This window comes from Bison bison, unplaced genomic scaffold (genome assembly GCF_000754665.1).
Source record: "Bison bison bison isolate TAMUID 2011002044 unplaced genomic scaffold, Bison_UMD1.0 scf7180017845836, whole genome shotgun sequence".
NCBI classification, from domain to species: Eukaryota; Metazoa; Chordata; class Mammalia; order Artiodactyla; family Bovidae; genus Bison; species Bison bison.
In genome coordinates this window covers 5,962-21,685 of record NW_011476409.1, presented here as the reverse complement: position 1 = coordinate 21,685, position 15,724 = coordinate 5,962, and the positions used below count along the sequence as shown (strand labels likewise).

Here is a 15,724-nt window from a genome sequence, read left to right as displayed (position 1 = left end):
GGGTTCCCACACTCTTATCACCTTGCACTAGTCAAGTGAGGCGTCTCAACCAGAACAGGGGCCTGGGCGTGGCTGGCGGGCTGACTCACACTTCACTCGTGTGTGTGTGTGTGTGTGTGTGTGTGTGTGTGTGTGTGGTCTGACCCCGCTGGGCAGTAGGAGGCAGCAGCAGGGACGTGCCCCGCCCTCCGCTGGAGCCTGGGCTCCACACTGAGGCCCTGTAGCTCAGGGGGCTCTGGGACCCTTGACTGTATCTGGACAAACCCCTGCAAGCATGAAGACCCTGCCTCCCTGAACCCCAGCGCCTGGAGACACACACGCACTCCTTTTTTCCAAGTTCTGAGCACTCCAAATATGTCAGCCGTTTAAAGTGGTCCTGGGCAGAAAGTCAAAGGCTGTTCTCTCGGAGAATGTGGTTGTAATTAGATAATTAATAAGGGGGGCAGCTAGAGAAAGCTAAATGGAAGCCTTCCTCCGCGGGAGGAAGTCATTACAACAGGTTTTGATATATGAGCCTCGCCAGCCCTCCAAGGGGAACGGCATCATCTGTGGAAGCCAGGACGGCAGGGCCGCCCCGAGCAGTGTGGGTTTCGGGGTTCGCGCCGCACGCCCGTGGGGCCCAGGGCTCAGGCGGGGAGCAAGCGGCAGGTTCATTAGTTTTCCTGGCTGAGGGCCCCCGGGCCCGCCCCCTTGATGTCACCCTGACCCTGGCCGGGTCTGCTGATGTGGGCGGCACTCTCAGCCACAAATGTGAGGCAGCTGGGGCCCCGACTGCCTCCTGCGTGGGACAGCCACCTGAAATTGTGCGTGCGTCCTGTGCACAGCTCAGCCGGCCTCAGTCTGCCCGGTCCAGAGTGGGGCAGGCGGAGAGGCCAGGCGGCGGCTGGACTGAGAGGGTGGGCGCCCTCCTCTCTCACCCAGGCCAGACCACAGGGCACTGAGAAGCAGCAGAGGGTCTTACTCCAATCTGTGTCCCGAGGGCCTGACACGGGGAGGGGCGTGCCGAAAGTTCTCCAGAAAGAGACACAGGTGGGCTTAAGGGGGAAGCGCTCATTCTAGGGTCTTCCGTTCATTCACTGATCCCCACCCACCCATCCCTCCACCCAAGTTCTTCCCTTCTTTCCTCCCTCTCTCCCTCCCTTCCTTTCTTCCTTCTTTCTATCCACCCATCCATCCACTCACCATCCACACACCATCCATCCATTCATCCACCCACCCACCATCCATCCACCATCCATCCACCCACCCACCATCCATCCACCCATCCATCCATCCACCCACCATCCATCCATCCATCCACCATCCATCCACCCACCATCCATCCATCCATCATCCTTCTCTCCTCCCTTCCATCCACTCTCTTTTCCATCTATCCCCCCATCCACCCACCATCCATCATCCACCCTTCCTCCCATCCATCCATCCACCCATCCATCTATCCAGCCCTCTTTCCAACAGGCACTGAGCACCTTTCATGTGCCAAGAATGCTGCTAGTTGTTTAAAAAGCCCAGGCATGGATCCGAGAAGTCCATCAAGGGAGGATAAACATGCTGATAAACAACTAGAGCTCAACCTAGACAATGGCAACTTTTTTACAGGAAGTGTAGCTAAAACTCTGCAACCAGAAGGAAAAGGACAAAATATCCTGACTTCTGTCAGAGCTGCCAAAAAAGGCTGCCAGCGGGACACTGAAGGCTAGAAGGGGGGTCAGGAGGCCAGGAGCTGCTCTCCGAAGTCCAGGGCTGTGGCTGTGGGCCGCGTCACAGAGCAGACCTCCAGGGCACTGCCCCAGCTCTCACTGCCCCTTCCGAGTAAAAAGTAGAAGCCCCTTCACCTCCATGGACCCCGGTACCCATGGAAGGGGCCAGGCTGCTCCTGCTTCCACAACTCTTCCCTCCTCCCACTCCCTGCACCTAAAACAAAGACCCTCAACTCCTGGGCTCCCATGGACACTGGGGTGGGGGTGGGAGGTGCCACGGGAGACGGGCAGGAATAGGCCCAGTGGTGGAAGAGCTGACAGCTGCCCCCAACCCTGGCGGGTCTCACCCAGTCTGCGAAGGTCGGTCCTCCTGCCTCTGGGGGTCTGTCTGGCACTGTCCTTCAGCTGGGGCCCTCTGGCCCCTCGCCGAGCCTGGACCCAGCCTCCTGACCATCTGAACACAACTCCCAAGAGCGGTTTGGAAGGAGAGAACCAACAAAATGTGCCATCAATACGGGTGGAAAACAAATAACGATTCACAACAGGGGACTGAGGGCCGTAGATCAGAAACGGCCTTGCTCAGTAACACACACACACACACATGCACACACACACACACACAGGCACACACACGCGCGCACGCGCACACACATGCACGCACGCACGTGCACACACGCATGCACGTGCACACACTCATGCACGCACGCACGCACACACACGGCCCCATGAGCAGAGACCAAACCCTCAAACAAGCGGAAATTATCATCTCGAGAGAAGCCAGGGGAGCATGTGAAGATGAAACAGGGATACTCTGCTTTGAAAGAGAAGGAGCAACAGGAGACAAGGGAAGAGCTCCAGGAAATCACGGAAAGAATAGAAGCAAAATAGCAAGACAGACACTGACGAAAAACCATTCCTAAATTGGAGACTGACCCCTGGAGTCTCCCAGCATCTCAGCCAAAAGACAAGGCACATACAAAGGAGGGAGTGGACGCTATCACACACGAGATCCAGAGGGGAGGGTCCCGGGCTCAGGAAAGACCAGGGGCTTCAGGTTAGAAGGAACACCCAGCTCTGGAAAGGACACCCAACGAGACAGGCAACCAAGCCACAGCACACAGAAAGTTCTGGATCCTAAGACTGGAGAGAAATTCCCACAGGCCTCCAGACATAAGAAGACCCAGCCGGACTGGGGTGATGGGCCCCGTGCTCACACCACTTGCTAACTGACCATCCCAGGGCCCCCAAAGGTTCGACGGAGAAGGGTGGTGTCCCTGGAGGCTGCTCCCCGAGAATCTGCAGACCCCCAGGAAGGAGAAGAAACATGGGGCACTCAAGTCCTCAGAAAGTGCCCCTCTCCAATGCCACTTCTGGGAAACACTGCTAGGAAACATCTCCCATCTGGATGAAAAGCAGTCTGGGCTCTGTCTACGCAGGCACGGTGACGACTGACCTAACAGTCTCCCTGCTGCAAACCAGACAAGCAGACAAGACGCTGTGCTCAACGCTCTTATAATCCTGAGGGGGCTGGGCACCATCTTTTCCCCAGCCAGGTCCCTAGGGTCTAGTGTGGCACCTGGCATACAGTAGGTGCTCAATAAATACCTGCTGAAAAAGGGACTCCAGTGAAGAAATCAGACTGACAGCAGAGGAGACAGTCAGCCAGGTGTGGTGCTGTTGAGTCGCTCAGTCGTGTCCAACTCTTTGCAACCCCATGGACTGCAGCATGCCAGGCCTCCCTGTCCATCACCAACTCCCAGAGCTTACCCAACCTCATGTCCATTGAGTCGGTGATCCCATCCAACCATCTCATCCTGTATCGTCCCCTTCTCTTTCCACCTTCAATCTTTCCCAGCATCAGGGTCTTTTCCAATGAGTTGGTTCTTCGCATCAGGTGGCCAAAGTATTGGAGTTTCTGCTTCAGCATCAGTCCTTCCAATGAATATTCAGGACTGATTTCCTTTCAGATTGACTGGTTTGATCTCCTTCCTGTCCAAGAGACTCTCAAGAGTCTTCCCCAGCGCCACGGTTTGAAAGCCCAGGTGTGTCGGCCAGCCGGGTGTGACATTCCGTGCTCCCTGCAGTGCCCTCCTGACATAAAGCACTCGGACTCCCGAGCATCCTAAGCATCTCTCCTCAAGACCAGCCGTGGTGGCACCAGCACACGGAAGCCTGTGAGAAGTGCAGAGGGCAGGCCTTGCCCTGAACCGAGGACTCAGCACCTGCACTCAGGCAAAATCGCTGCTCTTTGGAGAGCTCCTCGAGCAGGGAGAACTGGGTGGGGGTGCCCAGCCTGTATCACCTGTATCCCTGTTCAGAGATTAGACCGCAGTTGGGATGGGCAGAGGCGTGCCAGGGGCACGTGGCTGAGTGGAGAGCAAGAACTGGGGCATCGTGATGCTCCCTGTTGGGGGCGGGGCCCACCGTGGGCAGCCAGGCCTCGAGGTTGTGCCCACCGCTGAAATCCTGCCTGAGAGTTCCAGACCCAGAGACCCCTGGGGCCCACCCACGACACCCAGTGGACACAGCCATGCAGCCAACCCATGTCCAGCTGTGACTGTACTTAGATGATCACCCACCTGAACAGGCAGGCAGCAGGGTGCCAGTGACGGGCCCCCGGGGGAGTCTGAGGGTCACCCACTGATCTGGCCGGGTTCTGTTCTTCCCGCTGGGTAAGGCCTCTAAGAGACCACAGGGACCCGGGTGCAGCAGGCTCTGCACGCCTCCTTGCCTGCTCCTGGCCAGACTGGGATGGGCAGGGTCAGTGGGCGGCCAGAGCAAAGCTCAGCCCCAGGGCCGCGTGCCTGCCCCAAGGTCATCTCTGTGACACGTTTGTCCAGGGATGAGAGGAGATAGGGGCTCTGCTTCCACGGGAGAGAATGGGAAGCCTGGGCTCCTGGCATCAAGCTCCGATCTGGCCTCCCTAACAGGAAAGCGGGCAGGCGGTAAACAGCACCGCCCTTTGGGGGCAGGGCCGAGGCCCACCGGGACCGGGGTGGGCTCCCCTGGGCCATCGGAGAGGCCGGGGGTCCAGCTGTCCTTGTTGGGTGCTGGGCAGGCGAGGGTGGCTCAGAGGTGAGGCGTCCTGCCTTTCGGGCCCCCTCCTCCCTGTGACCTCTGGGCACCTCTCCTGGCTGGAAGGCCAGAGGGGCGGAAGCATAGAGAAACGGCCATGCCAAATGACAAAACGGATCTAATCCCACGACTGCTTGAGAACCTACACCTAGTAGGGCAGGAGCGGCCCGGAAGCCACTCTCTGCAGGTCCGACCCTATTAACTGCGACTTGGTTCTCAGAGATGTTTAAGGACACATTCCTGTGCGATGATGGTGGGCCAAGGAGGGACAGAAGCAAAGCCTGCTTCCTCTTCCAGCAAATGGAAATCAAAAAGCACCTGCCTGTGAGGACACTGCACTGTTAGCAGCTTCCCCTGAACGCACCTCACTCCCTCTCCCTGTCCTCCCTACCTTTGAAGGGGCTGCAAGTGGCCCCTGAACCAGGCAGTGGCTTTAAGAGGCAGGACACCCCGGTCTCTCTCTGCAGGCCCCTGTCAGAGCGGGGGACGAGGCCGTGGCCACGTGAGTCTCCTTAGGCCAGCCATCAGCCAGTTGGCAGCATACGGGGCCAGAGCTAAGACCCCAAGTTTCTGAGCCGGGGGCTGGCCCATCCCCTCTGGACAGGCCTGCTCACTCAGGATTGGCTGGGTTGGTGGGATCCCCTGACCACACCTCGAAGCTCTTCGGACTCCTGGCAGGAGTAAGGGCTTCTGCTCCTCTGCAGATAAGCTCGGGCCCTGGCCACTCTGCTCAGCTCTGCTGGGACCACAGAGATTCCAGGATCTGTGTGTCCAGCCCCAGGGCGACACTCAGGACCGCCACTCCGACCCCAGCGCAGGCTGTGGGCTCCAGAGGGACCGTGCCCATCTGTGCTGGCGACCTTGGACCCCCCAGGGGCTCTCTGTCCCCTCTCAGCCTCCCAGACAAGCCCCCAGCTTGCAGGCCCTATTTGCCTGGGGCCCCTGCCCTGCTCAGGGTCTGGGGTCAGTGGGAGAGTGAAGGGGTGTGAGGACCCCTCTCTCCAAACTCTGGGACTCAGACGACTGAGCCCAGCCCATCCACCACCCATGAGAAAGAGGATTCCCCTCTGGACTGGCCGTATTTATGAGGCCAGGGCACTTCTACGGCTCTCTGGGGCCTGCAGGCGAGCTCCTGGCCTTGCTCCTGCAGGCAGCGAGAACTTCACATCCACTTAGAACCAGAGCTGCGTATGCTCTCTCTCTCTGTCTCTCCCCCTCATCCTCTCCCTGGACTTGGCCTCAGTGACTCAGGCTGACTACGTCTGGAGTGGCCTGTCTGCCAAGGGGAGATCGCCCTGAGAACAGGCTGGGGAGGGGGCGAGCTTGCCTCTGGGTGCCCCGGCAGCTCCCTCCCGCTGGCTGCTTCCCAGCATCCAGGCCTGGAGAGGCCCACCCTGTGGAGCCCACCCTGGCAGCCTGTGCCTCCGCAGGGCCAGCCCAGCTCCCCCGGGAGCTGCAGCAGGAAGGCCCTGGGTCCCCGCCGACCCACCCTCAGCACTACCCCGTGCAGCCTGCCTCCGAGGGAGGCCGTCCCATTTCTTCTCCATGAGTCACGAGACACTGCCAAGGGTCCTCCCACATTTCAGAGACAGAGAGGGAGTAAGTCAGCAGACAAGGAGGGCGCAGTCTCTTCCTGGTACACGGCCTTCCGCCCTGGAACTACTTTAACCAGTAAACCAGCATTTCTTCAGATGCCACTGCATCCAGCTTCCGCATAAAACTCCCGAATGGAAGAGAGGGGAACAGACACCCACCCTGCAGGTGCCCCCTTTCAGCCTGGAGGTGCAGCAAGTGCCTTTAGAGGCGGTCATCCAGGGGCATCATTTCAGAGGTGACCAGAAGGATCCTGGGGGTGACATACCCCAGGTCACCGGGCGGGGCGGGTGTGGAATGACCCGCAGAACTCAGAAACCCTCCCCCACCCACTGCCAACTTCATTCCCATGACACCCTTCACTCGGGTCCAAACCTGGGGGTACCGACTTAATAAATGTCTTTCCGTGTTTGACAAGTGAGGGTGTGGAAGCACAGGTGTCCTCGTGACAGTGGCACCAGCTCGAGAGAACATTAACTGAGGTTCTGACGCTACGTGTTCTGCAGACACTGCTGTGTGACGGCCAGCGGCACCTGGTCCCTGCTTCCAGCCAGCTCACAGTTCGCTTGGGGACAGACCGACATCATCACAAACTGCAGTGTGTTCTAATGAAGGTATAATAAAGGTACAAAAAGGTCTTCGATTATTTCAGTCAAAGTCGCTCAGTCGTGTCCGACTCTTTGCGACTCCATGGACTGTAGCCCGCCAGGCTCCTCTGTCCATGGGATTCTCCCAGCAAGAACACTGGAGTGGGTTGCCATGCCCTCCTCCAGGGGATCTTCCTGACCGGGGGATCAAACCCAGGTCTCCTGCCTCGCAGGCAGATTCTTTACTGTTTGAGCTACCCATGAAGCCCTCACTTTAAAAATACAAACATATAAATATCAATGATTATACAAAAATATATGAAATGTTGGGGTTTCCCAGGTGGCGCTCGTGGTAAAGAACTCACCTACCAGCGCAGGAGACATAAGAGACCTGGGTTTGATCCCCCGGTCAGGAAGATCCCGTGGAGGAGGGCGTGGCAACCACTCCAGTGTTTTTGCCTGGGGAATCCCATGGACAGAGGAGCCTGGCAGGCTGCAGTCCACAGGGGTGCAAAGAGTTGGACACGACTGAGGTCACTGAACACATATGCACACGGGAAATGTTATAATAGAAGTAAACCTATAACAGCACAGAGTGAAAGCAGAGAGGAAGCAAAGCGCAAGTTTCCAGGCTTTGGGAGCTCTTCAGAGAGTCAGGGGCTGGCGCTGGGTCTTCAGGAAGCCTGGTCTTGGGCAGGAAGGGGGAGGGTCTTGTGGGCGGAGGCGAGGGCACACAGGCACGGACAGGTGGGCTGGAGGGTGGGGAGGACTGGGGATGACGCAAAGGCAGCTCTGGGGGTCAGAGGTGGGCAGGACCCCACGGGGCAGTGGGGAGGGAGTGGACAGGGAGGAGCGCCCTGCAAGACGAGTTGGGCTTTCTGGAGATTGTGGTGGGGAGACCTCAAGGAGGCCTGGTGGGGAAGGAGCCCGGCTGGGCCCCTGCTGCTGTCCAGGAGGAAGGGGCCGAGGACCCCAGCAGCTGCAGAGAGTCGGCCAGAGGTGAGGCGGCCGGGGCTACAGAGGGGCCGTGATCCCAGGAACTAAACGGGGGTCAGGGGAGAAGGTGCCTTTGTGGGGAAACAAGACTAGGTCTGTTTCCTAGTCTTGTGAGCAGCCGGTGGTCTCAGGATTCCCTGAAGGTCAAGTTCAGCCAGCAGGATGTGCGGCTCCGGCCCCAGGAGAGGGCTAGGGGCCTCAGACTTGGGAGCAAGACCCTCCCCTTGGAAGTGATGAGGGCACCTTGCTTTGCCAGGATTTGAACCAGGCCTCTGGATCCCAAACCAGGCGCCCTTCTCCATTCCTGTGCATCCTGTCGGGGACAGAACCAGGGGACACGGGCCTTTAAGGTCACATGTTCAGGGAACGCGTGGGGCTGAGCTTGAATCTTCTGTAAGAAGTCTTCTCAAGAAGAGTCTTCGAGTCCCTTGGACTGCAAAGAGATCCAACCGGTCCATCCTAAAGGAAATCAGCCCTGAATATTCATTGGAAGGACTGATGCTGAAGCTGAAGCTCCAATACTTTGGCCACCTGATGCGAAGAACTTACTCATTTGAAAAGACCCTGATACTGGGAAAGACTGAAGGCGGGAAGAGAAGGGGACAACAGAAGATGAGATGGTTGGATGGCATCACCAACTCAATGCACATGAGTCTGGGTGGACTCCGGGAGCTGGTGATGGACACGGAGGCCTGGCGTGCTGCAGTTCATGGGGTCGTAAAGAGTCGGACTCGCCTGAGCGACTGAACAAGTGTGCGCAGCTGGCCAGCAGTGCCCCCTCCTGGCGGGAGGACCACATCGCAGCAGAGAGCTACGATTTTCACCCGGCCCTCGGAGTCCCCAGGTGAGCGGGCTGGCTGGGAGCGGTCTTCTGCATGCTGGAAGGAACAGGGCGTGCCAGGACCTGGCTCTCCACAGGCGATTCTGCTCTCGTTCCCACATCGTCCACGTAAACACACCGTGTGAACCGCTGGGGTCAGAGCAGAGGAGCCAGAGCTGGGAAGGAAACTGAGACCCCCGCTGTTTGAAGAGGCCGCCGCCCCATCCCTTTCAGGGGAGCACAGCCCGGAAAACGCTAAAGAACATTTCCCATGAATGATGAAAATGGGGGACAGAAAACTGTTTCCAGGAGCACGTCGGCTGTGATGACGACCTCTCCCTGACTACTGCAGGCCTTCAGTTCCCAGACGAATCTCAGAAGAGCAGGCAATTTTTAAAATGCAAAATGGTTTACAGAAATAGCTTCACCTTGATGTATTTTACCGGACACTCTTTCTTCCAACCACCAAGAAAAAACCTGCTACGTTTGAAACATTATGTGCAAAGGTGTGCAAACCCAGGAAAAAAACAAAACCCAGGAAAGCGGCAGGAAGACGCCTACTGTGACCCGGTCCCCAGTCGGCCCCGTCTCTGGGAGCCCTGAGTCTGGCGATTGATGTGGACAAACCAGTAGCACACAGGGGCTCCTGGCAGGAGGGTGTCCTTCTGGGCATGGGGATACCCCAGGTGCTGGGGAGAAGCCGGGGGCTTGGCCAACCCACCCCTTCTGCTTCCCAAGCTCTGGACTCGGGTGCTCTGAGCCCATTTCCTGTTCTCAAGCTTCAGCACCACCTGAATACAACTGATCTCTGCTGGGAAACATCATACTTAGAAATGGACCAGGGATTTTCCTGGTAATCCTACGGTTAAGACACCTCGCTTCCACAGCAGGGGCCGGGGGCACAGGTTCAGTTCCTGGTTGAGGAACTAAGATCCTGCATGCCTCTGGACATGGCCATAAAAGAGAGAGAGAGAGACAGGACAGAAATGAACGGGTCCTCACTTAAGCGCGAAAGGCCCTCAGGCATTTGGGTAAGATGAGCTCAGAGAAGCAGGGCAGGGTGAGTGAGTGACCCCAGGCCGGACCGGCCAGGCGGCTGTGAGCAGCCAGCACTGCCCCTCCAGGTGGAGGCCAGGCCTGGGGCCCAGAGGAAAGGTGTGCATGGTGACAGCCGCCCCTGCAGAGCCCGGTCCCCTGCCCCCGGTGGTCACTAACTCTGACCGAAAGACACCTACCTGATGGGCCTGCAGGACAGGTGTTCATGTGTCTCAGGGCAAATGCAGAGAGCCAGAGCAGTGCAGACACTGAGAACTGGGGGTTCTGGACTGGCCACTCTTCCCTGGCAGCCCGCCAGCCCCGCAGCGAGAGGGTGACCCCAGGCCCATGGCTCCCACCCTGTCTTATCCCTTGACTTCCACATGCTGCTCAGGACCGTGGCCTCCTGCTGGTGGGAAAGCCAACACCCTGGCTTGTACAGACACTCGAGTTCCTGGCAGCAAGGAAGTGGGGCCCTCAGGGCGTTAACAGGGGGCTCTGTTGTCAGCTGAGGAGGACCAGCCGGGGCTCCCAGCCCTCCAGAAACGTGTGTGTGTGTGTGTGTGTGTGTGAGATTGTGAAAGTCGCTCAATCCTGTCCAACTCTGAGCGTCCATGGAATTCTCCAGGCCAGAATACTGGAGTGGGTAGCCTATCCCTTCTCCAGGGGATCTTCCCAACCCAGGGATTGAACCCAGGTCTCCCGCATTGCAGGAGGATTCTTCACCAGCTGAGCCACAAGTGAAGCCCAAGAATACTGGAGTGGGTAGCCTATCCCTTCTCCAGAGGATCTTCCCAACCCAGGGACTGAACTCAGGTCTCCCGCCTTGCAGGAGGATTCTTCACCAGCTGAGCTATCAGTCATGGTCACTCTGCTGATCTTCAAAGAACCTGGAGCTGCTGCTGCCTCTGGGAAATGTGTTAGATAATTTCTCCAAAACAAAGTCATCCATCACTCTCCTTCCAACAAAGAGCCCAATTCCCAACGATTAGATTTGGAGATTCAAACTTCTAATTTCACAACACACAAATTTAAGGGCTCTTCCGTCTGCTGAACAGACAAAGGTCCACCAAACCTAGAAGGGCTTGTGCGTGTGGGCGACGGACTCTTTAAACTGAGTGGCTGCTGATACACCATGCTGTGGCAATTTCAGTTGGCCAGCAAAGTGATTCGGTGATACACAGATATATTCAGTCTTTCTCAGATTCTTTTCCATTACAGGTTCTCACAAGACATTGAGTAAATTCCCTGTGCTATACAGTGGGTCCTTGTGGGCTGTGGGTTTCACGCACACATGTTAATAATATATGTCTGTGTATGTCTGTTAATCCCAAACGCCTAACTTACCCTGCCCTACTTTCCCCTTTGGTAACCATAAGGTGGCTTTCCCGGTCTAAGAGTCTGCTTCTCTTTTGGAAATAAGTTCATTTGTATCACTTTTTCAGATTCCACAGTAAGTGCCATCATGCGGTACTAGTCTTTGTCTGAATTACTTCCCTGAGTGTGAGACTCTTACCAGGCCACTGGTAACTGCCCGCTGCTGACTGTCACTGCGGGGCTGAGCAGTCCAGTCTGGGAAGGGTGGGTTCTGGGGGACCGATGCCGGGAGGGAGCCCTTCTCAGCCTTGGCTTCCATGAGATAGTTCTGGGTCACGCCCTTGTCCAGGACAGCTCTCGGCCCCTGGGGCCAAGGATGGAGACACAGAAATATGCTCATTATTGCTCAATTTTTAAAAATTCAATTTTCCTGGACTGAAATCCCACATTTATAAATTATAGAAGACTCAAATCCTACGGAATAGACTGTGTTTTTAAAATATTTTGGAATAGGAAAAAAAGAAAACCCTGAATTATTCTGTATTTTCCTACCCAGCGTCTTTCCACAGAAAGTGACAGGAATGAGAAGTGACCAGCGGGCACACACGCTTCTGCCCTCCGACCTCAGCGGGACAGCCTGACCTAGGCCGTGCGGTGACCCAGGGGCACCTCTATTTTAAAGGCTTTGTGGAACAGCTGGTTCTTCGGAGCCTCTTCCCAAGCTGAGGGCTGTTGCAGTGAAGCATTTGAAAATAAACGAACCCCCTCCCTGGATGCCCTGACGGGGAGGCGCTGACCTCTGCCCAGGGGTGTGACCAGGCCTGACCTGGGGACGTCGTGCAAGGCTGGGGCCTGGGGTCTGTGAGCCTGCAGCCTGGTCCTTTCTCTCTCATCTATAGCACGGGCTGCTTCTATCTGCCCAGGTGAGTGCACATCTGCTATATGACAGATGCCCACTTTGTGTCTGCGGGGAGTGTTAATGAATGAGCCGGCTGGCATTCCAGGGACGGAACCCCGTTTCAGGTCACATGCTCCGGCTCCCCCAGATTCGGGATGACCGTACAGCACGGGCTGAGCAACTCGAGTGGCCGGACTGGATGGTACAAATACAAATAGACGTTTCTCTGACATGCAACCGCGTATAACAAAGGTCTATGGTGCACAGAGCGTGTGTGGGGCTCTGCTGCAGACCCAGCAGGTGGAGTGGAGAGGGGCGGGGAGCAGGGCCGGGAGGCTTCCAGGCCTTCGGTACCTGGATCGTATGTGCATTTGTGTGTACACACATGTCACCATAGTCCACCTACCTATGTGTATATGCACCGGATACACATATACCAACATCACATACAAACATGTATGCGTACCGCCACACTCGTCTCTGAGAGGGCTCACCTCTGTCCCCAGTTTGCTGCTGACTTAATGGTTTGGGGGTTGAGATCATGCGCTCACGTTGCTCCTGACGGCCCACCGCACAGATGTTGGCAGGAATTCAGGGCCGGCTTCAATCACACCCAGCCACTCCCCTGGGCGTGATGGCTCAGGGTGCCTCCACGGCTCCTCCGCTGAGGCCAGGAGCCCTGGGGTGGCCGGGCGTGGACAGCAGATGGAGAAGGGGCAACTCTGCGCCCTGGAGTCTGCCCAAGGAGGACACGGGATGCCCTCTTCTTAAAAGTACCTTTCTGATCACTCATGCTAACACTTCCCATCTCTTCCTTTCTGGTCGAGTCAGCCTGACAGTCACTCGTGGAAATCACAGATGTCCACGTGCCACACAGACCTGTGTACTCACCAATTATTCCTCTGTAGTCTTTCATTGATTGCAACCGTATTCCTGAGTTTGCAAGCCGGAAAAGACTACTTTTATTAGAAAGACAGCAGTGCCAAGACCCAGAGATAGGGGATGAGACTGCAGAGTTAGGGTCAGAGCAGAGTCGGTCAATCTCTGAAAGTCTGATCTCATGCTTCTGAACAAACCAAAGGCTACTGCTCCTTAAAGGGAATCACCCTTCCATAGTCAGCCCACTTTAAACGTGTTTATTTGCCATTCGGACTCCAGCCTAATATCCTACAGTAATTTCTGTTGCCGAGACAGACCCATGAATAAGGAAAGCAGTGTGTGTGTCAGTGTTTATAAAGGAATTCAGCTTCTACTTTGAGTCTTAGACCCAGCAATCCACCTTCCCCTCTAGACACTCTTTAATCAAGCTTTGTCAATAAATAGATGCGATGCAGATGTTCTGTGGAGTTTTAAAGAATTCAGGTTGAATCCACTTTAAAATAAAACACTACCCAGCCATCACGTACAGAGGAGGGAAGTTAACAGACTGAAGAAAGCTTTAACAAAACCCGAAATGGAGGCAGGATTCCGAAAATCAGTGAATACACCTTGAACCAGAAACAAGAATTTGAATAATGCTTAGCGAAAGCACAGAAAAAGACCGAAAACACTTTCAACATCTAACAGGAGTCACTTCAAGGAAATCTGGGGTCTCACATTTGGTAAACAAAGAAAGGAAGCCATGATTGCAATCTGAAAAAGTTTTATGATTTGTTAAGAACTTGAATGAAAAGTGCCCTCTTTAGAAATGGAGCCGCCCTCCCAAATGAATCTGAAATGAGTTCATTTAGACAGTTTTATCAGGCACACCGGAGAAGGCAATGGCACCCCACTCCAGTACTCCTCCCTGGAAAATCCCATGGACGGAGGAGCCTGGTAGGCTGCAGTCCATGGGGTCACTAAGAGTCAGACACGACTGAGGGACTCCCTTTCACTTTTCACTTTCACGCATTGGAGAAGGAAGTGGCAACCCACTCCAGTGTTCTTGCCTGGAGAATCCCAGGGACGGGGGAGCCTGGTGGGCTGCCGTCTACGGGGTCGCAAGGAGTCGAACACGACTGAAGCGACTTAGCAGCAGCAGCAAACCATCAAGCTTAAGGATAACCATGTGGGTGATAAAACTATAAAGAAAACAAAAGCAGTGACACCATCAAGTCAAGATGGTGATTAATTCCTCTTAAGAGGGCGAGCAGGGGCAGGGTGAGCCACCGATAAAACTGTAAATCTTAACCAAGGTATTGGTTATAAAGGAGTTCACCTAAAAACCATTCATTAATTATATATATTTTTGTCCTACGCTATCTACATGTGCTATATTCCACAACAAAGGTTAACATTTGCATAAAAATTTCATATTTAAGAGACAAACTATTAGATACAATTAAAATTAGAATTTTTTCTTCCTTTTTTTGGTGTAGCACTATTAAAATTTCCTTTATTTCTGTCTATTAGTAGACAATATATGCTTTTCTGGTAAGCAGCCTGAGGTAACCTCTAAAAATGGTTCCCTATTCATTTGATCCAAAAAACCTCACAAAATCATGCAAATCAAGAGGCTCAAATCTTCATGTACTTTGAACAGTCATGAAACTGCCCCAGCGATTAAGGGCACGCATATCCGAAAAGCCACAAAGTATCTGAAAGATGTCCCTTTAAAGAAACAGCATGCCATTCTGACGTCATCACAACGATGGAATTGGTAGGTGCGCACAGGCCAAAGAGTGGGGCTGGATCCAGGGTCGGTGGCCCAGAAAGAGTGCTGAGTTTTTCCCGCTCAAAACTGCAGGGAGTGATGCTGAACTTAAGGTGCTCGATGCAGAGTCTCTGGTTACTGAGCACATCCAGGTGAACAAAGCCCCCAGGACTTCCAGAGCTCATGGTCGGATCAACCCATGCACGAGTTCTCCCTGCCATACTGACATGATCCTTACTGGAAAAAAGAGTACACTGTTCCTAAACCAGAAGAGAAGGCTGCACGGAAGAAAAAGATCCCCCAGAAGAAACTGAACAAGCAAAAACTTAGGGCCTGGGAACAAATGCCACAAAAAATAAATGCAAATAAAAGAAAAAAAAATATGTGAGTAAATATATTAATTGTCCTTTATAATCCAATTCATATAAATATCACTAGACTCTCTTAGAAATCCATGTGAAAACATGGAAACCTAATGACTGTCATTCGACTTCGGGATGGAAGTGTGAGTTAGTAACTCATGTGTGATTCTTAACACTCGGTGGGTATCAACGATGCAAACACTTGCGTGAAAGTCAATTAACTTCCAAGAAGAGAGAACGGACAGGAAACCAGCAGGTGGCTCGTGACCCAATGGAAACCAAACCCTTCAGTCAGTCAGAGCTCATTATCCAGCGCATCAAACGGATTCTCGCACAGTGCACGGAGGCTGAGACAGCTGACCTGCAGGGTGCCCAGGCTCCACCTGGCCTCGTGCATGCTCACAAATTCAACAGCCACAACAAAGCGCCATCTCTGCACAACTAACCATTCTGTGCTCACATGTACCCACCCAACATTTTCCTTCTGACTTTCTATTGGAATTTCTCTGTTTCTCGTTCATTTGCAAACAGCAGTGAAGAATGGTAAATAAGAAAGGCTGGCTTGGCTGAAATAAGTTCAGGCAAAATCAACATGCTTCTCCGCAAGCATTATTTCTGATTAGTTTTTTTCTTTTTAATTCACAAAGGGTCTGAGAAGCCACATATTAATAAAAAGCCATCTGCCTAAGAAATAACAGTCTCACTGGCT

General features: G+C 54.5%; 1 pseudogene; it reads left to right on the top strand.

Annotated features, from left to right (window-relative positions):
* The first annotated feature begins 13,975 nt into the window (after positions 1 to 13,975).
* Positions 13,976 to 15,688, top strand: LOC104986765 (annotated as a pseudogene).
* Positions 15,689 to 15,724: the final 36 nt, after the last annotated feature.